The sequence below is a fragment of the Eptesicus fuscus genome, chromosome 12 (assembly GCF_027574615.1).
Source record: "Eptesicus fuscus isolate TK198812 chromosome 12, DD_ASM_mEF_20220401, whole genome shotgun sequence".
Lineage (NCBI taxonomy): Eukaryota > Metazoa > Chordata > Mammalia > Chiroptera > Vespertilionidae > Eptesicus > Eptesicus fuscus.
In genome coordinates, this window is record NC_072484.1 from 66,938,374 (window position 1) to 66,962,540 (window position 24,167).

Sequence of the window (24,167 nt, forward strand, 5' to 3'; positions counted from 1 at the left end):
GTGGGGGGTGTGCAGAAGGCAGCTGGTCGATGTTTCTCTCTCATCGATGTTTCTAGCTCTCTATCCCTCTCTCTTCCTCTCTGTAAAAAAATCAATAAAATATATATTTTTTTAAATAAATAAATAAATAAATAAACAACAAACCATCAGTCATGCTTCCTCTTCATGATCACCACTATCAGCAGCCACCCAAATGACCTATGCTAAGATAGAATTCTGGCCAAGAATTATCACTGAAATATTTCCTATTCTGTTTTTAACCTTAAGTCTAATTTCTCTTTATATCTCCCCTTCATCCCTCTTCTATCTAGAATACTCCTAACGCATCCTTCAAGATCAAGCTCAACTGTCACCTCTGGTTAAAGCATTCCCAACTCTCCCAGTTAGAAGTTTTCCCTTCTTTATCTTAAGTACTTTTCATACTTATAACATCACACCCTCCTCCTCTTCACTTTTCTGTCTCCCCTTTCTTCATATAAACTCTGAACCATTATAAAAACTTGTATGATACTTTTATTACAAACTCCTTCCTCTTTCTTTTTTACAACTACCACCAGTCCTCCTTGTTCCTTTTTCTAACTCCCTTTCCACTTCTCCTTCCCATATTATTAGCTGTACTTCTGACCTATTCTATATTCTTCCTAAAATACAAAGAAGACTCATTGGGGAGAGAGAGGGGAAACCCTTTGTACAACGTATTTGCTTCTTCCTAACATGTAATTTTCACTTTGGTATTCCCATTCCAAAAAATATAGTAGCTTCAAGCTATCAAAAGAAAACTCAAGGATTTGAATCCTTCAGCTGATGTACTATCCTAATATATAAAGAGCCAGGTGCTGTCACAACCAAACGGACGACCGGTCACATGAAGTGCATGGAGCACCTCTCGGTCCCCTCCTTCCCCCCGGCCCCCCAGCTGCTCACCATGGGGGAAGGGGGATGGCGGCAGGTGGGACTGGGAACTGTTGAGCGGCAGTGACGGGTTGCTTCACGGGGCAGCAGCAAGCTTAGCGGAGCAGTCACCAGGTGGCAGTGAGTTTCGCAGAGCAGTCACGGGATGGGGGTGGGGGTGGGGGTGGGGGGGAGTTTCGCAGAGCGTCCAGCAGCGAGCTTCACGGGGTAGCAAGTTTTGCGAAGCAGTCGAGGGGTGGGGGTAGCTTCGTGGGGCAGTCATGGGGCAGGGAGAGTTTCACAGAGCAGTCGAGGGGCGGGGGAGTTTCGTGGAGCAGTCGCGGGGCAGGGGGAGTTTCGTGGAGCAGTCGCGGGGCAGGGGGAGTTTCGTGGAGCAGTCGCGGGGCAGAGGGGAGTTTCATGGAGCAGTCGCGGGGCAGGGGGGAGTTTCGTGGAGCAGTCGCGGGGCGGGGGGAGTTTCGTGGAGCAGTCGTGGGGCAGGGGGAGTTTCGTGGAGCAGTCGCGGGGCAGGGGGGAGTTTCGTGGAGCAGTGGCGGGGCAGAGGGGAGTTTCGTGGAGCAGTCGCGGGGCAGGGGGAGTTTCGTGGAGCAGTCGCGGGGCAGGGGGAGTTTCGTGGAGCAGTCGCGGGGCAGGGGGAGTTTCGTGGAGCAGTCGCGGGGCAGGGGGGAGTTTCGTGGAGCAGTAGCGGGGCAGGGGGGAGTTTCGTGGAGCAGTCGGGGGGCAGGGGGAGTTTCGTGGAGCAGTCGCGGGGCAGGGGGAGTTTCGTGGAGCAGTCGCGGGGCAGAGGGGAGTTTCGTGGAGCAGTCGCGGGGCAGGGGGAGTTTCGTGGAGCAGTCGCGGGGCAGGGGGGAGTTTCGTGGAGCAGTCGCGGGGCAGGGGGGAGTTTCGTGGAGCAGTCGCGGGGCAGGGGGAGTTTCGTGGAGCAGTCGCGGGGCAGGGGGGAGTTTCGTGGAGCAGTCGCGGGGCAGAGGGGAGTTTCGTGGAGCAGTCGCGGGGCAGGGGGAGTTTCGTGGAGCAGTCGCGGGGCAGGGGGAGTTTCGTGGAGCAGTCGCAGAGCGGGGAGAGTTTCGTGGAGCAGTCGCGGGGCAGAGGGGAGTTTCGTGGAGCAGTGGCAGGGTAGGGGGAGCCTCACGGAGCAGTCAAGGGGCCTCAAGCATCACGGAGCATCCCAGGGTGGGGAGCTTCATGTAGCGTTACAGGGCGGCAGAGGCCAGCAACGGAAGCCAGGCTAAACCTAGAGACCCTAACTGCGCACAATTTCATGAGCACTGGGCCTCTAGTGATATAATAAAAAGACAATGGGGATTTATTGGAATCAAACTTGAGAGATGAATCTCAATTTCACTAAAAGGTAAACTTCTGTCACCTGTAAAAAGCTTATCAACTGTAAAAAACTGGGGCTAATCATACCTTACATACCATATGTATATTGTAAGGGTAAAAATGCAAAGCAAGCATAGGGAATAACGGTGATCCCTCAGAGGTACAAAATACCAAGAACAAAGATGTATGCTCAGCAACACTAGTTTTGCTCTCATTTGAAAAACAAATAGCTATGAATATCCCATATGGCAACAAATTAAAAAGATTCAGACAAATAAATTAGCCAGGACTATGCAGGCTAACCTCAACATACAAATAGCTGACTGGAATTCAAAATCACTTCCCACTGAAACAGTGTAGTGAGCTGTAGCCAGTAGCTAACATAATGCCATGAAAATACTAGTCCAGCCCTAGCCGGTTTGGCTCAGTGGATAGAGCGTCGGCCTTCGGACTGAAGGGTCCCAGGTTGGATCCTGGTCAAGGGCATGTACCTTGGTTGCGGGCACATCCCCAGTAGGGAGTGTGCAGGAGGCAGCTGAATCGATGTTTCTCTCTCATCAATGTTTCTGACTCTCTATCCCTCTCCCTTCCTCTCTGTAAAGTCAATAAAATATAATAAAAAATGAAAGAAAATACCAGTCCATGTCATAGATATCTGTGTTCTTAAGATAAAAAGGTAAAGAATAAGTAGCACCCTTTAGAAGATTCTGAAGAGGACATCCAAACACCTTCAAAGGTACTAGGGAAAGTACACAATGGTTCTTTTTTATTTACCTCTTTTTACATCTATATTTGACAGACATAAGTTTCTCTATATCAAAAGTACTATTTATACATAAGTTTGTCCCTTGACACATAATGAAAATATAAGCAGAAGAGAAAGATGAGAAAACCAAGTTTTTAGACCCTTTGAGGTAAGTGGTAAAGTACTAAATTAAGATAAGCAGTGAGGAGTTAGGGGTGTGTATGCACAAAGCAGAAATAAGATACATACATAATTAATAAGCAATAAAGATGTAAAGGAGAGATGACCAGAACATGTGACCCATTCTCTCCTAATCCCTTCTTTCTATCTGCCTCAGAAGAGGAAGGTATTAGAAGAAATTTTAAAGCGTAAGAGCTATCAACATTAGCCATCTGGTAACCAAATGGCAGAGAGCAGCAGAACTGCTAAAGAAAGTGGCACTAAGCAAGCAATGAATGACACAGGGAATGGTAACCATGGGTTAATAGCAAAACAGCTATTCCTATATTGGAGGAATGTGGGATGCGGGTGTGTTCTTTTTCTGACCTCACATCTTGTTCCACTCCTAAATAACTTTAAATTCAAAAGAATGCTTTTTTAAAATAATGTTTCTATATCTCTAGAAGTTACATGCCTACAAACAGAATTTCTCTCTTCAAATAAATTTCCAAAAGTCATTATTGATTTCAGGATGACAATAATATGAGAACATGTAAGTCAAAGTCCAAAAAGAAAATTTTAAAGCACTCTTAACATCAATTACATGTTGGAGAGTGGGGTAGCACTGGTAGAAATGTTAAAAAGTATCAAAGTCTAAACTGAACAATAACCTCAACTGCCTTCCTAGTCCCCTTCAAAATATAGCTACTATATACCATCTGGAGCAGGGGGGGAAAAACTGTGCCTCTAAGTCAAGATTGTTCCAAGGAAGAAATTTTCAACAGCAAGAATATAAAATATGAGAAAAAGGACAAAAAGAGCATCACTCAAGTAATTTAAAATAAAACACAGCTTGGGTTTTTTGTTGTTGTTGCTGTTTATAGATCAGTTTCATGATTCATGACTTTAAAGAGCTTCTTTCTAAACTTCATAAAACCTGCCAATGCATGTCTTAGGAAATGAAGCGGGGGCACCTCATTGCTACAGAATATTTGAGGCAAAATTTTAATAATGAACTCTTGTAAAATCATTCATACAACTAAACTGGCTAAAATCAAAACCCACTTCAGCAAGTGTCTTAAGAGTGGTCACTAATTACCAGGAATGTAATGTACAATATGATGACTACAGTTTACACTAATATATGATATATAGGAAAGCTGTTAAGAGAGTAAAGCCTAAGAGTTCTCATCACAAGGAAAAAAATTGGTTTTTTTTCTCCTTTTCCTTTTTATTATATCCATATGAGATGATGGATGTTAACTGAATCTACTGTGGTAATCATTTCACAATGTATGTAAATCAAACCATCATGCTGCATGCCTTAAACTTAGTATGTCAAATATATATATATATACACACACACACACACACATATATGTATGTATATGTATATATGTGTGTGTGTGTATATATATGTGTATGTATGTGTATATATATACACACATATATATATGTATGTGTATATATATATATGTATATATATATATACATATATATATATATACATATATATATATACACATATACATATATATATCTATATAGCAGTGACCGTAACGATCAAAGGCTCGACCAAACACCAGAAGTCAGTCCTGCAGTCTGTGCTGGGTTGCCGTGTCGACCCAGCACTGACTGCTGAGGGCCTGCGGATCAGGCCGGGAGAGAGGCCTGAAGAGAGAAGCAGTGTCTGATCCATAGCCTCCGTGGCAACTGTTGATCAGCTTTTGACTCTCTTTCTCTCCGGGCCTCTGCGGGGGCTGCTGATCAGCCCCACTTCTCTGATCAGGCCTGGAGTTAGGCCCGGAGATGCTGACTGGCACAGAAACTGACCAATCAGAACCAAATCTGGGTGAACTGTGAGGAGCCAATGGCTTCCTAGGAGGCAGAGCTTTTGACGCTGACTGGCATAGAAACCAACAATCAGAACCTAAACTGGGTGAACTGCAAAGGCAGAACCTAAGGTGGGGACTGAAGAGGGGTTTTAAGGCAGTTGGGGGCAAGATCAGGCAGGCAGGGGAGGGCAGTTTGGGGCGAGATCAGGCTGGCAGGGGAAGGCCATTGGGGGCGAGATCAGGCCAGCAGGGGAGGGCAGTTGGGGGCAAGATCAGGCTGGCAGGGGAGGACAGTTGGGAGCGAGATCAGGCCAGCAGGGGAGGGCAGTTAGGGGCGATCAGGCAGGCAGGCAGGTGAGCAGTTAGGAGCCAGCGGTCCCACATTGCGAGAATGATGTCCAACTGCCAGTTTAGGCCCAATCCCTATGAACACTTTGATTCCTGGTCAGGGCACATGCCCAGGTTACAGACTTAATCCCCAGTGTGGGGTGTGCAGGAGACAGCCAATCAATGACTCTCTCTCATCACTGAGGTTTCTATCTCTCTATCCCTCACCCTTCTTCTCTGAAATCAATAAAAACGTATTTACTTTAAAAAAGAATGGTTAGCCCTAGCCAGTTTTGCTTAATGGTTATAGCGTCCACTTGCTGGCTGAAGGATGGAGGATTCAATTGAGGTCAAGGGCACATGCCTTGATTGCAGGCTTGATCCCCAGCCCAACCAGGGCATGTACAGTCAAAGGTGTCCCTCTCTCCCATCTTAAAGGTTAGCTGCAAAGTGAAATCTGTTTATCTCTTTCTGTATCTCTTCCTTCCTTCCATTCTCTCTCTTAAAAAAAAAAAAAAATCAATGGAAAAAGTATTTTTGGGTGAGGATTAACAAAAAAATAAAATAAAAAGGAGTGGTCACTATTCAACGTATTGAGTGTTGTCTCCATAGACAAAGGAGATCAAATTCCCTATGCCATATACTTGGGATGAACTGCTGATCAAAACAGACAAGGTGTTTTGCCTTCAATTAGCTGATGATCCAGTGTTGGGATCAATAATCTAGTACAGTGATTTTCAACCTTTTTCATCTCATGCACACATAAACTAATTAAAATTCTGCAGCACTCCAAAAAAATATTCTATTTTTTGCCAATCTGACAAAAAATAGGTATAATTTTTATTCATTTACCAAAAAGAAAAAAAAAAATAGTAATTACCTATCCTTTTGACTCCAAAGTGACTTTTTTAAAAACCAGGCATATAAGGATTTCTGGTACAAGAATTAACCAATTAGATGCAACATTATTATGCAACATGACCAATAACATGCAATTCTTTTATATGACCTTTATATTTATAGTTCAAGTCAGGACATTCACACCAGACAGCCATTGCTGTATTGGCTGTTGTCCTTTTTTATTTGAAATCTAAGGGAAAAGAGGTCAGTTCCCCTAACTAAAAACAGTTTTTTAAATTTTTTTGCAACACACTGGTTGAAAACCGTTGATCTAGTTAAGTATAGAATCACAAAATGTGTTTGTGTGCTATAAAAGGTCTCCATAAAAATTAATGCCTGATCTGTAATTCAAAAGCAGGAATTGAGTGCTGACAGAATACACAACATTATACACGATAGTTGTTAAAAGTCCTAACCTTCTGCAGTCAATTTGGTTCTTACTACTAAAAGAGAGACATTCAGGTTAAGGACAACAACATGTCCTTGAGACTGGCCAAGCTTTACTGGTTTGCTCGGGTGCCCTTCATGTGTAAGCAGGACAGAACAGACTGCTGTATAGCAGGAACTAGATGTGCTACTGGTAACAAATACATACAGCAAGGTGAAAGGTTTATGTCAAATACTTCTAGAGTTCCAACCAAATTAGTTCAGTGCTTCTCAACCTTTTTGATATCAGGATTCCTTTACCTCTTAAAAATTTAGAGCCCCAAAAAGCTTTTGTTATTTGCGTTATATCTATCAGTATTTACCATATTATACATTAAAACTTAGAAACATTTGAAATACTATTTTATAAGCCCAATATGTTAAAAGTTTTATGAAAAATAACTTTTTTGAAATAAAACAATTCCAAGAAAGAGGTGACACTGCTTTACATTTTTGCAACTCCTTTGTCTGAATTAGGGATAGCTGGATTTTCTTATTTATTTCTCCACTCCATCTGTTGCAGTATGTTATTTTGGTCAAAACTAAAAAGGAAATCCAGCCTAAAAGAAACATGTATTTGTAAAAGGAAGGACTATATCAATAGTCTTTTACAAATAATTAAGAGGTAACTTTCCTTGATATTATACTAAAACTTGACAAGTGGTACTTTGCTTTTTTTTTTTTATGTTTTTTATTGATTTCAAAGAGGAAGGTTGAAGGAGAGATGGAAATCTCAATGATGAGAAAGAATCATTGATCAGTTTGCCTCCTGCATGTCCCACACTGGGGATCAAGCCCGCAACCTGGGCATGTGGCCTGACCAGGAATCGAACCGTGGCCTCCTGGTTCATAGGTCAATGCTCAACCACTGAACCATGCCAGCTGGGTGGGACTTTGCCTTTTAATTGTTATTTATTTACTAGAGGCCCAGTGCATGAAATTCGTGCACTGTGGGGGGCGGGGGGTCCTTCAGCCCAGCCTGCCACCTCTCACAGCCTGCCCCCTCTCACAGCCCTCAGGGGATGTCCTACTGACGGCTTAGGCCTGCTCCCCAGGGTGAATAGGCCTAAGCTGCAGTCTGGCCTCCCTCTGCGGGCTGATCAGGGGAAGGCGTCAGCCTCATCACCCGCTGCTGCCACTGCCAGCCGCCGCAGCCGCCAAGGTATTTTCATCAACATGGACTCCAATCCCTTCACCACGAAAAAATGACAACTTTCTTTAGGCATTTTCAAGATGTGTCTTTCATAGGATATGACATTTCTTCCTTTTTTTTTTTTTTTTAATCCTCACCTGAGGATATGTTTCCATTGATTTTTAGAGAGCTTGGAAGAGAGAGGGAAAGACAGAGAGAAACATCAATGTGAGAGGGACACTTCAATTGGTTGCCTCCTGCATGAGCCCTGACCTGGGCCCCAGCCAGGGAGGAGCCTGCAACCTAGGTACATGCTCTTGATCAGAATTGAACCTGGACCCTGCGGTGAGCTGGGGTGGGGGCATGCTCCAAGCCGCGCGAAGGCCGCCCGGAGCACGCCCCCAGCCCTGCATTGTGTCTGCTGGGCTGGGAGCGTGCTGCCTGCCCAGGCGCCCTCCCTCCCTCCACAGCCGGGGCGCAGGACACTATTGGGCGCCACCATCTTTGTGACTGAGTGATGATTAATTTGCATATTGCCCTTTTATTAGATTAACTCTAGAGACATAGAGGAAGGGAGAGAAAGACAGAGAGAGAAAAGCAGCGATATTCTGTTGTTCTACTTATTCTTATATGTGCCCTAACTGGAGATTGAACCTGAAACTTTGGTGTACACAGATGACGCTTCAACCAACAGAGCTACCCAGCCAGAGCTGACAAGTGGTACTTTCTTTTTTTTTTTTTTTTTTTTTTTTTTATTTGATTTTTACAGAGAGGAAGGAAGAGGGATAGAGAGCTAGAAACATCGATGAGAAAGAAACATCGACCAGCTGCCTCCTGCACACCCCCTACTGAGGATGTGCCCGCAACCAATGTATATGCCCTTGACCGGAATCGAACTTGGGACCTTTCAGTCCGCAGACCGACGCTCTATCCACTGAGCCAAACCGGTTTCGGCAAGTGGTACTTTCTTAAAGGTTAGTTGCAACCGTATCAATGAGCTTTCATGCTGTAACATTAAAATATAATGACCTCCCTTGCACTCTGAACAAATCTTTAACCCATGCATGATTTTATAACATCATTGTCATCTGGATAATACTGGTTCACTGATGAAGCAGATTTTCAAATACTGATATTTTCATTATACAATATCAAAAACTCCACATTAATATCACCACCCATCTCATCCTAAAAGTTCTTTGAGTACTGAGAAGATGTTACACTCATGGTGGCAGATTCAAATTTACCAACAATTTTTACTTAAAACTCAAATTTTACCACTATCAACACATCAGATGTTTTCCTTGAAGACCTAGGTTCACCTTGCTCATTTTTAAGAAACTGTCAGCAAAACCCAAGTTTCAATAACCATAGTTTTTCAGTTGTTCTTTCAAGTAAAAATGGTATTCCATGAAGAAAGTGGCCAATTCAGTACAAAAGCCAATTGCCCAAGTGCTTTTCCCCAAGACAACCTAAGCAGAACTGCTTTCTGCATGTTTTCCATTCTCACTAGACAGAATATTTAAAATATAGTACTCAAAATGGAAGACTTAATGAAAAATGAGCAATTTTGCTGCTTTATCAAGGACAATCCTGAGTGGGAAATGGGGGGAAGGGGTGTTTCTTTAACTATGAGTGCATGGCAGTGAAGAACGTATGACTACTAGTACAGTCTGGTGGTGCCACTGCCTTGGTCCATGCTAAGGTGCCAGCAGCTTTATGCACAACTGCTTTTGCACCATCAGTACAAACATCAGCAGGATGAGAATGGCAAATAACATATACTATAAAAACAGTTTGAACTGTGTGGACCCCACAAAAGGTTCTCAGGGACTCCCAAAGGTCCATCAACCACACTCTGAGAATCACTGAACTAGATTAATGTTGGGGTTCAGGGTTTGAAAATGCAATGGTTTCTCCAAGATCCTCCACATTGATTTAATAAATATTTCAGTATCCACTATCTGTAGACCTATACAGAAGCTCATCAACTTACAGTGGGGTTACATCCCAATAAACCCATCATAAACTGAAATAACCCCATTAAAAGTTGAAAATATTTAAAGTAAAAAATGCATTTAGTACACCTAACCTACTTAACATCATAGCTAAGCATGGCCTACCTTAAACATGCTCAGGACACCTACATTAATTAGTCTACTGTTGGGCACCATCATCTAACAAAACACTACAGAGTACGGGTTGTGTACCCTTGTGGGAGCTGAGGCTTGCTGCTGCTGGCCAGCATCACAAGAGAGTATCCTACCATACGTATCACAAGTCCAGAAAAATGAAAAATCAAAATTCAAAGTACATTTCTACTGAATGTGTATCGCTTTCGCATCATCAAAAATCTTAAATCAAACCATTGTAAGTAGGAAACCATCTGTATAACTATGTCATGTTGTGAGATTGAGAGAACAAAGAAATTCCTGATAAAATTACTTAGTGGATTATTGCTGTCAACCAAACACACTTTTCCCCCTTGCTCCATATACAATAATGACAAAATACTTTTTATTAATTTAGAAAGACACAGCCATGCTGAAATATCACAAATATATCTTTGGACCAAAACTGAGCAAACACAAGGTAATGAACTGATGACTCCATGGAACCACCAGTTTCAGGCTCAATTCCAGTAGGGGTTCAGTGCAGGAGACAGCCAATCAATGCGTCTCTCTCATCGATGTTTCTATTTCTCTATTCTTCTCCCTTCTTCTCTATCTAAAAATCAATTAAAACATACTTTTAAAAAAAACAGTTACACCCTACCTGGTTTGGCTCAATGGATAGAACGTTGACCTGCGAACTAAAGGGTCCTGGGTTCGATTACGGTGAAGGTCACGTGCCCGGGTTTCGGACTCGATTCCCAGTAAGGGGCGTGCAGGAGGCAGCCGATCAATGATTCTATCTCATCATTGATGTTTCTATCTCTCTCTCTTTCTCTTTCTCTCTGAAATCAATACAAATATATTTTTTACAAAATAGAGCTAGGAGTGCCGGGGCAGGGAGAGTGGCATACATGAAGGGCACCAAAAGAAGAAAAATACATTTCCCACTCAAGATGCAAATTGTAAACTAAAATTCTCAAGTGTACTTGAAAACAGAACTAAGAAAGATGGCCAAGAAATTCATCAATACCTGAAGATAAACTCACCACCCAATAAAATGAACTGGAAAGAAGTTTAAAATAAATGTTTGATTCTTAATGAGATAAAGAACTGACAAGTATGAAAAAATAGATGAACAGAAACAAAATAAGTGATTGTGAAAAGAATGAATTATAAACCTTCAGATATTATAAAGTATAAAAAAAGATAATATTGCCCATTAGCTGAGCATCAGATATCCAAACTCTGGGTAAATTTGGTTAGCATGAGATACTTAAACCCATATCTGGAACCAAAACTCAATAGCATTAATTCCTAAACTATAACAACACACACAGAGTAAAGTGGATTAGAAAACTGATGAAACCATTGCAGCACAATGAAGTAAAGAAGGGAAAAGAGTTTATATAAACCCCAGCATAATATTAACAAATTTTAATTTTCTGAACTTCAATTTCTCATTCTCTAAAATGGATATGCCATCACCTTAACAAAGTTGCTTAAAGAATTAAAAACCATATAACCCCGCCCAAAAAAAAGGGGAAATGGCAGGCTTGAAAAAACAGCTTTCTCTAGAATCAAGGTTATCTTTTTTTAATGAAATTTGCCTCTTTAATTATAAAGTAACTACATCTACCATCCAGATAAATTCAGGAAACAATGTAGTATTTGCATTTTCTAACTCCTATATTAGCTGAATAACTTAATTACCTCAACCTTGATACCTAAGAGGGAATGATGGAGATGTCTTTTGGAACATACTAAATTCCCAAAAATGCTAAGATCTTCAAAAAAGTTTTGGTAATGGTCTTAAAGTGTTCTTATGTAAACATTTCAAATATTTTCTTTAAACCTCTCTGCTAGTGTGTATACTTCTCTGTCTAAAGAATTTATTGAAATAGTACCTATTAGAAAGGCACTTGGATCACAAGTAATTAAGGACAATTTCTTCTTTGAAAATTCATGCTAAAATTCATAATTAATTGCTCTTCAATTTTTTAAAATATGAGGACATTGGCAATTTAACTAACCTAAATTTAAAATTTCTTTCACTGTTCATCATTCTTAATAAAATGGCTTCCTTTTCAACTGCTCAAAAAAAAAAAAAAAAAGAAAAGGAATAGAACTCAGGCTTCTTATATTTCAAATGGAATTGGGAGAGAGGTATTTAAGTAATGAAAACAGCCACAATTTACATGTTACCTTCACTCCACAAAAAAGGCTTACCAAAAGCCCAATTAAAAACTCTCATGCACACAAAAAATTAACTTACTTCCCAGGGCCTTATACTACTGAATCATCTCTAAAAATGAAAAGACAGGAGGATTATAGCTGTGCATGGCCAATTTATCTTCTGAAGTCAAAGCATGTCTCCCGTAACCTTGCAGCAAGACAATGTGATCTGCATATCAATATATTGTAGGGTAGCAGCATTTGAAACCCATACCGACCATTAAAAGGTGTTACCAGTATTTTAATTAACAAGTTTGTCAACACATGAAGAACTTTGCAGTTTTATTCTAGAATTCTTTCTAAATTATTATCACAATCAAATTTTAAAGAAAATTCTAAAAAGCTAAGAACCAAGACTAAAAGTCATGTAATTCCAATTCTCTTTATGTCACCCTCCAGTAAAATAACTAGCTCTATAAAAATCCTCTTAAACAGAAAAGCAATATACTGGTAGTTGATTTAGAAAAAAAATAATTTTTATAACTCAGTTTTCTACATTAGGGTCAAATGTTATAGTAGGGGAATGAAAGAAATGCCAAATCACACACTGTGTAATAGGAGTGCTACCTGGAACATATTAAGTACATTTTTACTTTTTATAATTTAAAAACTATAGAAGATAAAAGTCTACAGAATTAACTATCCTAAACTTATCTTTGTGAACTCACAAAGTATATTCACATAGTATGTTTGTGTACTCACATAGTGTGAGTTTAATAAATGAAGCTCACTGAAAAATAATAATACTTAGTTTCATTAATACATGATGGAAAATATATCTTAGGAACATATGTTGACCACGTGTGCACACATACAAAGTGTTCAAAGTTACTTAAAAATGTGAAAGTAAGTAATGCCCGTTATCCTTGATAAATGTCAGCTCATGCACTCATGCCCAATACACACTATTTTTCACAAAGCAGAATCCCAGGAAAGGTAATTTTGAATCCATCAGCACCATGTAATGGTTACACATAAGTCCTATTCAAGGTCAGAAGTTTAGAGGTTTTCAATATCAGCTTCATAATAATTCAGGCTTTATGTTAAATATCTTACAGGTTCAAAAACAAGAGTCTTAGTAAAACAGTTTTCGGAAACAGACAGAATTATAAAGTTTGGCACATGAGAGATAGGGCCATTTATAATAAACTGAACTATTTGTACAGCAGTTCACTTTTGTATCGTTGTGCTGATATTTAGGCCAATTGTACTTCTTAATTAAGTTACAAAATTAAGTACTACAAGAGCTATGTTATTACCAATCTGACCACTTTTATGTATATATTCTCCAAGTCTAATAAAACTGTCCCTTTTATGAACCCTGACTATGAACAATTTACTAAGACCTCATCGCCATTCAATTTCACCAAGAGCAGAAAAATGGTGATTGTAGATTAGTACAGCAATTTAGATACCTTTTCATGTCAAAGATGAATCTTGCAACTTTAACAGTTTTCTCTACATATTTTAAAAGAGAAATATCAAAGCAAACCAGCTTAACTTCAGGCTTTTGTTAAAAGAATCTTTTTTATATGTGACCTCTGCTCAAAAAAAAAAAAAACCTTTTAAAGTAAATAACTGTTTGATCAGCATTAAATTCAAAATATTTAAGCCTTCAAAATTATTAATGCATTAATATTCTCCTATATATCATCACAGAACCAGTTACCTCCAATTTTAAATGTATCATTAGTCATCAGTCTTCTTTCCATAGAAGGAGACTCTTAAAAGTTTCAAACTGCCCGGCCAGTGTGGCTCAATGGCAGAGCATCGACCTATGAACCAGGAGGTCATGGTTTGATTCCTGGTCAGGTCACATATCCAAATTGTGGGCTCAGTCCCCAGTGGGGTGTGTGCAGGAGGCAGCAGATCAATGATTCTCTCATCATTGATGTTTCTATCTCTTTCCCTCTCCCTTCCTCTCTGAAATCAATTTAAAAAAATTTTTTTTAAGTTTAAAACCTAAGAAGAAAATAAAAGGTGGGCAAGAACCTAAGTTGATCTGATTACCCCAAGTAAAATAACTTTGGCTTTTCCATTTGAAACCACAGCACTTAAATTAGCCCTAAATAGCAGATCCACCAAAATTATGGCTTTCTTGGTAATTTTTTTAAATTACTATCATAAGCTTGAAAACAAAAAATTAATTCTAAACATTCTGCTTCAAGATACCCATTAAGTATTTCACTGCAGGTAGGTGTGGGTATGACTTTGAATTAATTTTCTTAAGAAATTATTTTCAATATAAACTTTCTTAACACTTGAAAAAGATACTGTTGTAGAATTGACATTAACGCTATAATTACAGGATGACTACTCTAACAAAGACTGAAAGAGATTTTTTAAAAATTGAGGTGAGTTCAATTAACATGTTATTTTTGAAACCCAGGAATGTTTGAGACAGCAAACCTTCTGAGGTCAGTGCCATGAGAAAGGTAACAATATTTTTCCATCAAATTCCTTTATGACATCATAGAGCTCTTACTATTCCTCAATACATCAGCTATGCTCTTTAACAACTTTACTGAGATCTAATTAACTCACCTTACACTTAAAGTATGTGAGTCAATGTCCTTTATTATATTCAGAGTTGTACAAATGTCACCACAATTTTAGAACATTTTCATTATCCCAAAAAGAAACAGTACCCTTACCTGTCTCTCCCTTTATCCTCACAATTCTCCCCAACCTCACACAATCTCTTCCCTACCCCTACCTTAGGCAGCCACTAATCTACTTTCTGTCTCTATGAATTTACCTATTTCGGACAGTTCATACAAATGGGATCATACAACATCTAGTACTTTGTGACTAGTTTCTTTCACTTAGCCTAATCCTTTATAGTTCATCCACATTGTAGCATATATCAGTACTTCGTTTCTTTTTATTTCTGAATACTTCATTGTGTATATATATAACATTTTATTTGTCCACTCATCCATTGATAGATATTTAGTTTGTTTCCATTTTTTTTTTTGCTATTATGAATGTTACTATGAACATTTATGTACAAGTTTTTATGTAACCATGTATATTCTTAAATGAGAAATCATGAGCACTAAAAAAATCAAAACATATTTTGATGATATATACAAAGAAGCCTCCAACATTTGCTAGTAAATAGGAAAGAAGCAGGTTCCTTAAAAATGGCTTTAAAAAAAAACTGGCATCCAAACATGCAGTTTTAACTATGATTAATATGCTAAGGGCTCTAGTGGAAAAAATGGACAACATGCAGGAACAGATAGGTAATATTAGCAGAAAGATGGAAACTAAGAAGTAATAAACAGGACTATTAGAAATCAAAAACACTAACAGAAATGAAGACTGCCTTTGATGGGCTTATCAGCTGACTAGACACAGCTGAGGGGGGGAAAAAAAGAAAATGAGTTTGAAGATATTGAAGATATTCATCAATATGAACTTCCCAAACTGAAATACTAAGAGAATAAAGAAAAAAAAGAACAAAATGTCCCAAGAACTGTGAAACGATTACAAAAGGTATAATATACACTGAGTGGCCAGATTATTATGATCTCTGAATATATAATAATCTGGCCACTCAGTGTGTGTATGTATATATATATTAGAGGCCCAGTGCATGAATTCATGCACGGGTGGGGTCTGGCCAGCCTGGCCAGGAGGAGGGGACATGGGAAGGTTGGCCAGCCTGCCTGCTGTTCGAACTCCTGGTTGAGGGGACAATTTGCATATTAGCCTTTTATTATAGAGGATATACACTGAGTGGCCAATTATGTGTTCAGAGATCATAATAATCTGGCCACTCAGTGTATGCAAAACAGGAATACCATTCATATGAAATTCAAGAAAAGGCAACTTTTTCTATACTCATTTTTCTATTCTGATGAACTAATAAAATTTAGGAGAGGAGTTAGATGAAATGTTATATGCCCACAAAAGCAATCTGGGAAAACTAGTCTTCACAATGTAAAAATAGTAAAAATACAAGAGGCTGATTCAGATTTTGACTAAATACCATTAAAATATGCACACTCCCCTGGCCAGCGTACCTCAGTGGTTGACGTCAACCTATGAACCAGGAGATCACAGTTCGATTTCCAATCAGAACATATGCCCAGATTGTGGGTTTGATCTCCAGTAGGGGCATGCAGGAGGCAGCCAATCAATGATTCTTTCTCATCATTGATGTTTCTATCTCTCCCACTCCCTCCCTCTCTAAAATCAGTAAGAAAATATTTTAAAAGAAAGAAAAAAAAATGTTCACATGTAAGAACAAGGTGGGTGGGCGGGTAGTGCCTCATAATAAATTATAAAACACAGTTCCCCTCCTCTCCCAAAAAGTTATGTTTCTGTATATATATATATATTCACTCATTTCAATACCATACATTCATTCAATTAATCGATAAAGAGAAAACCATGAAATATAAAACAAGTTTAAGATTAAATCATAAATTAAAGAAGAGAGTAGTATCTTCAGAGGTTGAAGTCAGAAAATTACAATGGATCGAGGCTCCCCCCCCCCCCCGCAAAAAAAACAAAAACGGATTACCTGGCTAACCAGTCAAATGGTGTTCAAGTAGAAGTTGATTTTTATTGGTCTCTGATTCCGCTGTTCAGCAAGTATTTTGATCCTGAAGATTTAAAAAACAAAGGATGTTGAATTTCATTGTCCTTTCTTAGTATTATTAATCACACACAAATTAACTTTTTTCCTAGACGTATGAAACAAAACAAAAAAGGCTATCAAGAGGCCTCTTTGAGGAATTTTACCTGATGCCTTATTTTGCCATATATTTGCACATGCCCTGGTTGTGGGCTCAGTCCCCAGTGTGGGGCAAACAGGAGGCAGCCGATCAATGATGTTTCTCTCTCATCAATGTTTCTGTTTCTCTGTCCCTCTCCCTTCCTTTAAAAAAATCAATAAAAACACATTTTTTAAATAAAATAAAAATTCACCTTCATCTTATGAATGGCCAAATGTAACAATAAAGTAAAAACAATCTGACTATCACTAACTCTAGTAGTATCTATATTAAGACAACAACCATAACTAGCCCTAAAGTTAACAGCATGCATGATGGAATTGGCAGGTCTGTTGGGAAGGGATAGAAGAAGAAAATGAGATATCCAAAGCCATGGCAAATTCCCAGCCACAATATAGCTATATGATGTGATGGGTCTGTTGTAATTTTGAAACCCAAATTAAAGTAAGAAAATTGGGGGATGGAGGTGGGAAGCACATCATATGTGGTACACAAAGGAAAAAGAGGAGAATCCAGGTAGTATATCAGTGCCATTCAAATAAAAACAGCTGATACATCTATAAGCACAGTATAGTGTCTAGGTTATAATTGAGATATAGACAAAAACAAGCTGGTTCTTGGAATAAATCTTCCTATCCACAATAGTTATTGGCATAATGGTTCAAGAGCAGAAACTTTGGAGTCCACCAGATCTAGACTCAACTCTCACTAGCTAGGTACACCTGAGTCAACTTAAGACTTCTTAAGAGACTTAGATTTATCTTAAAATGGGAATTACACCAAAGAAGGCTCTTGTAAAGATAAAGTAAAAATGCTTAAAGTTCCTTATTAGTACTTAATACATAAATGCTAAATAAATAAAAGCTATCAGCCAAACAAAAGATTACTTGACATATAAGATTTTCCAAGCACACTGAAATGAAAAATAGGAGAAAACACAATCATTCATTTTGTTTTTAAATGAAATCAATGTGTTATGACTAATTTTTCTGATAGCCCATTTAATTAGAGGGAGATGAAGAAAGGAAAAGGCAAGCCAAACTTGTATAAAGAAAATGCAAGATTTTCTGGCCCTGGTTTTAAATCAAGTATCACTTCAGAAATGGTTCTTTTGTTGATGCTCCTTTAATTAGGGAAGGGGAAGAGTTTTGGGGTGAGCATAAGGCCTACAAAACAAGAGTGGTGGGCAGGAAAAGGAATTTGATTCAGTATATACCTAGTACCATAACAACCAACCCAGGAAACAAGTACTGCTGCCTAGTGTGGAATGTTGGCAAACAGAGCCTACATTAAAACTAAAGTATTATTGTACTGCTGGTGAGAACTATTTAAAGGAGAGCTGACCCACCCAATTTGTACCCCATAACCCCCATGGATCCAAAGAAACACCATCTACAAAATTCTCCGCTCCCAGAAGTGTGCAGTGGACTAGAGAGGTCCCCAAATCATAGATCTAAAGTTTGCCCCAAGAACCTGGAAGAGCTAGGTCTAAAAAGTACATATACTAGGACCTTGTAGAGTATGAAACTATTAGGAAAACTACAGTTAACTTGTCTAGAACCAAGATTCTGCAAAGGCAACAGCCCTAAAAAATTTCTTGAAACTGTATTTCTTACTTTTATCAAAAATAAGCTTAATTACTCTTATTCCTTTTTATAATTTAGACTTCAGTCAATCACACATACAGAAATCAAGTCACATTGACACGAAAACTGAATGACACATCCCAAAGATACTAGATATCTGAGAAGGTGAGGGGTGGACATTAATTTTTCTACTAGAATTTGCAAAAAGGTTACTGATGAGATCCACATTATCAAAACCTGCATCACTAGAAAGCTAATGGAGGAGGGGGTCAAACTGAGCTTTGTTAATAGCTGGTCTGAGAAAATGTGCCTTGAGGCCAAAACAAAGACTTAAACTGGGAGAGGGGAGTTGACAGAAGAAAATCCAAACTATAAGGTGCTAATGCTTGGAAACAGAAATAGATAAGAAGCAGCCACTGAATATTATAAACATGTCTTTCTTTTGCTGTTGAACATGGAAGGAGACAAGGACTCTACTATTAATCATATTAAACTCATTGTTCTTCCCATGCTCTTAGAGACTCCCTCCACAGTCCCCCAAAATCGTAGAGATGGGGAAATCACGGTCTTTGGGGAAAGCCAGCTGTTGACTACTCATCTTCAAAGCACGACAGAATAAGTTTGTGCACCAATTAAATTTCAGGTTAAAGGATACCTAATATTGGTGTAAATTAAATTTAACATTCTTTTGCAGTTGAGATTATTTGTCAAGCGATAAATATATCCTTTGTTAAAACCATAACAATATTTTTAACTTGCAACTACAACCAATTTATCTTAAAGTGGGAATTATACTGAAAGGGAAAAAACAGATGTTAAGTTAATAATCACATGAAAATTTAATATTATATGGAAAGGTATCACTTTTCATAAGTAAGCTTAACTCAGTAAAAAGATTTTTACTATTTATGACTTAATTCCATTAAAGAGAGCATGATGACAAACTTTCTTAAATGCCATCATCTTTTTCACAGGGGGGGCAGAAATTATTTCAAATTACAGCATATGCATGTCTAATAAAGTAAGGACAGGGTCAAAAAAACTGAAATGTATTACCACTTATCATATGGTATATATTAAAGGGACCAAGCTGATTTATAATAATTTACTCCAGTCATGTAATAAATTATAATAAACATTTAGTCCTATCTGGAGTCCACGTGAAAATTTAACTGACATCATAAAAACAGAAACCTTGGTTTCAGAAAAGTCCTGCTTCTTGAAGTAACCTTGCATGAGACATTTAATTCAATTAAATGTTTGCTGTGTACCTATTAAATGGCAGACTCTGCAATGGCACTCAGAAGTTATAAGCAAAATATGGTTCTTGCCATTAATTAGGAAAGAAGCAGGTATAAATAGCCACTATACTTCCCAAAATGAAAACTATGTTCATTCATTAAGCATTTGCTGAGCATGTACATGCTACACACTGTACCAGACACCAGGGATACAAGAACCAGGAGTTGAAGACAGAGTCCAATAATAATATTAAAGAAGGGAAGAGAGAACTGCCTTGCCTTTTTCATAGGATTGCTGTGCAACTTTACTGTAAAGAACTATTTAAATGTGAATGCAGGACAAATCCAAATCCAAATCAACAACAAAAAGAGAGAATTATTGATAATATTTAAATATACAGACAATTCCTGTAATTATTTTCCCTAGTTATCATAACCAAAATGTCATTTGAATTTCTTTATAATAAAAGGCAAAAGGCCAAGAAGAAAGTAATTCTTATAAAAATGTTAGCCAATTGGTGTAAAGATTACATGAAACATAGAAAATATTAATGGGGTATATATAACGAACATCTGCTGAAATGAGAGCTATTTTAACTCAACATATTCAGGAAACATGCTTACACAACGACACTATCCACTGATGAACAATGGCAGTAAATGTAACCATTCTGCATTTTTTAAATTACCTTGAGATTAAGGAGAAAACTAAAAAAATCCGGTTGGCAGACCAGTTTATTAACAGGCCCCACATCTTTGGCTGAGTTGTAGTTAGCAATGACATGGTTACTAAAACAGGCATGCAAGCAAGCCGCTTGCCGGTACTTGTTCAGATTTCTCTCTCCCCCCCTCTCTTGGAAAAACTGCATGCAGTGCTGCACGATCACACAAAATAAATACAGGAAGCCTGGGGTGGGGAGGTGAGCGAAGCTCTGGGCTCCACCAGTGGAAGGCGTTCCACAAGAATTGCTACAGGGTCAAAAGTTTACAGTGGTTTCAATTTCACCTTTTAGCAGCCAATCAGGAAACAGAGACTGCACGCTGACCCCTCAGGCTGCAAATGAACATTAACTCGTTGGCTACCAGGACTGTATATATTCCTTTTCAGGGAAGGCTTTCCTTTTTCTCTTTTATTTGGGGAGGGAGGAAGGTGAGGACGGAAGGCAAACACATTTTAAGTTCAAGGTGACAAGACCATGTATATTAAACAGGCAATTGAGGGGAGAAATAATTGAGTAGTTATCATCTTTCTCCTTGAAATCAGTTTCTTTATCCTGTAGTATCTAACAAACCAACCATTAATGCTAGTAACAAGACAGAGTGAATTTAGGCAGGTTAAAGTAACAGATGTATCTCCATGAGGTTGCAATTCTAAGAACAATTTAAAATATAATGAAAGATAATGGCTGGTTGTGTTTCTAGTAAATACTTAAAAACAACTCAAAAAATGAAGACACTTAAAAGTATTTACACTCCAATTTTTTATTTGCACAGATTTCCGCCCCCCGCCACCTCCTTTCCAAAACATTAATATAAACAGGCAATATGTCCGTCCTTTTCATACTGTACATCTACCAAAATGCAGATACAGCTCCTAAGGTTTAAGCTTTTTTTTCCTGTATCTCTCCTCTCCAAACACCCCACCACCCCCACCACCCCACCACCACCACCACCCCCCACACACACCACCACCACCACCACCACCGTACATTAAACTCAAGAGTGAACCCTTTGGAAACAGACACAACTGCTCTCTGATTCTCTTTTTTTATGTAAATTTCTTCCAAATGCAGAAAACATCAGTAAATCCATGACTCTTTTCAACATCCTATACTTAACACTGAGCAAGGTTAAAATGAAGATCTATACACACCTTAACTATACTACATTTAAAAACTTAATTTCTTTACATGATAAAAGTGAAATATCTGCATTAACTACCCTTTCAAAATAATCAGTTAAATCCTCAATAAGCAGATGTGTGAACTTGTAGTTAGCATTATTTCTCATTAATACAATTATCAGGCTTATTTACTTAAATTTAAGGTTATATTTAGAAACTGCTGTAGGCACTACCACTGCCTAAGAAAATTACTTCATGTAGGAAATTCGTTTTCTTATCCAAACCAGCCAAGTAAGACACCACAGTTATTTCTGAACACCCAATTATAACCTTTAAACAAAACTGCCTTACTTAACAAACGCTAAAGGACCCCAAAATAAATTCATAGTGTATAAAGTTTCTATAGCAATTTAATGTCAGTTGTTAAGACAGTAAATTAAAAAACTTGATGCTGATATGGGTGGGGTTTTTTTTAATTAAGCATTAAAACAATTAATTTTCTGGTTTAAAAAAAAAAAAAAAAACTCCCAAACTGTCATGATTTAAGTTTATGCACATGTGTTAACAAAAAAGTCAATACTTTTAAAATCTAGGTTTCTTAAACATGGCTTGCAGAAGCTTTTTAAATATAATACATTAAATTAGAGAAGTCGTCTGTATATCTTCTTTTTACAAGATAGCCTCATTTTGAAAGAAAATGGATGCAATAAAATTTTATATCAAGTCAGCATGTTAGCAAGAAGCTTTTTTGTGTGTTCTGAATTTGATTAATACAAGCCAAGGTCACTTCCTGAAAGATGCCTACCATTGCAGCTGCAGGCAAACTAGACTCCAGCATAAGGCTGGGGGAAGGGAATGGGTGATGGCATTTATTAACACTGAGATAGGCTTCCATCTCCACCAGCAATATATAAGAAGGAGAGAACAGGAAGATCCCAGAATTTCTGACATATAAAGATTAAAATATTTCCCCTCCTTAATATTTAAGGAATTTAACTCAGTATAATACTCATGTCAAAATCCATCAAAGATATCTTCACAGCTACAATACATTAAAACATTTTACTTTATACAAATCATCTAATACCAGATACTATACACTTCAGCACAATACGACCTGTACTTGCTATGCAAAATGCCTACAAAGGCAAAAATACAGGGCCTTGAAAAAAACAGAATCAGATTCAATTTCTCTCAGCTAATGCCCAGGGTGGTGTAAAAGTCATGAAAGTAGAAATCCAAGCCTATATTGCAAAATATTTGCAAAAGTTTTGTATTGAACACCAAAAAAATTAAGAAACCTAGGAAAAAACTTAACTAAGGAGGTAAAAGACCTGTACTCGGAAAACTACAGGACATTGGAAAAAAGAGATAGAGGAAGACATAAACTAATGGAAGAACATACCATGTTCATAGATTGGTAGAATCAATATCATTAAAATGTCCATAGTACCCAAAGCAATCTACAGATTCAATGCAATCCCCATTAAAATACCAATGGCATATTTCAAAGATCTAGAACAAAAATTTAACTGGAATAAAAAAAAGACCCCAAATAGCCACAGCAATCCTGAGAAAGAAGCACCACGTTGGAGGGATCACAATACCAGATATCAAGCTATATTACCAAGGCACGGTTCTCAAAATTGCCTGGTACTGGCACAAGAACAGACATATAGACCAATGAAACAGAACAGAGAACCCAGAAATCAACCCAAGCCATTATGCTCAATTAATATTTGACAAAGGAAACAAGAGCATACAATGGAGTCAAGACAGTCTCTTCAATAAATGGTGCTGGGAAATTTGGTCAGATACATGCAAAAAAATGAAACTAGATCACCAACTTACACCATACACAAAAAACTCAAAATGGCTAAAGGACTTAAAAATCCGAAAAGACCCCATAGACAGCAAAATAGCAGACATATGTCATAGCAATATCTTTATAGACACAGCTCCTAGGGCAATGGAGACTAAGGAGAAAATAAACAAATGGAACTACATCAAAATAAAAAGCTTCTGCACAGCAAAAGAAACCATCAACAAAACAACAAGAAAGCCCACTGCATGGGAGAACATATTTATTTGCCAATGATATTTCAGATAAGGGTTTAATCTCCAAAATTTACAGAGTATTCATACTACTTAACAAAAGGAAGATAATGGCCCAGAAAGAAACTCACTACAGACTGATTCATTTGCCTGTCACCATAACATTATTGCTTGTCTCATTTTCGGTTCTTATAAGTGTATTTCTAATAGCACATGATCTCACTCATCTAGGGGAAATAATGAACAACATAGACTGATGAACAAGAACAGACCCAGAAACAGGAGGCATGGATCAGACTGTCGGGCCTCAGAGGGAGGATAGGGGAGGGTGGGGGTAGGGGGGAGAGATCAACCAAAGGACTTGTGTGCAAGCATATGAGCCTAACCAGCGGTTAAGGACAACAGGGGTGTGGGGGCATGTGTGGGGAGGGGTGTGGGATGGGAATGGGGGGATGAGGACAAATATGTAATACCTTAATCAATAAAGAAATTTAAAAAAAAAAACTTTTTATAAAATTTAAAAATAACATTTAAAAAGCATTTCAAACATATTCTTCAATAATTAAAATAGATATTTTTTAAATAGATC

At 38.2% G+C, this 24,167-nt stretch overlaps 1 protein-coding gene across 2 annotated transcripts in view; it reads right to left on the bottom strand.

The window, feature by feature from the left end:
- NCOA3 (nuclear receptor coactivator 3) overlaps positions 1–24,167 on the bottom strand; it is a 106,475-nt gene that overhangs the window by 37,869 nt on the left and 44,439 nt on the right. For both annotated transcript variants that reach the window (XM_028138250.2, XM_028138231.2), the window contains exon 2: positions 16,640–16,721. The gene's annotated coding sequence lies outside the window, so the exon portion shown is untranslated. The remainder of the gene's footprint in view (positions 1–16,639; positions 16,722–24,167) is intronic.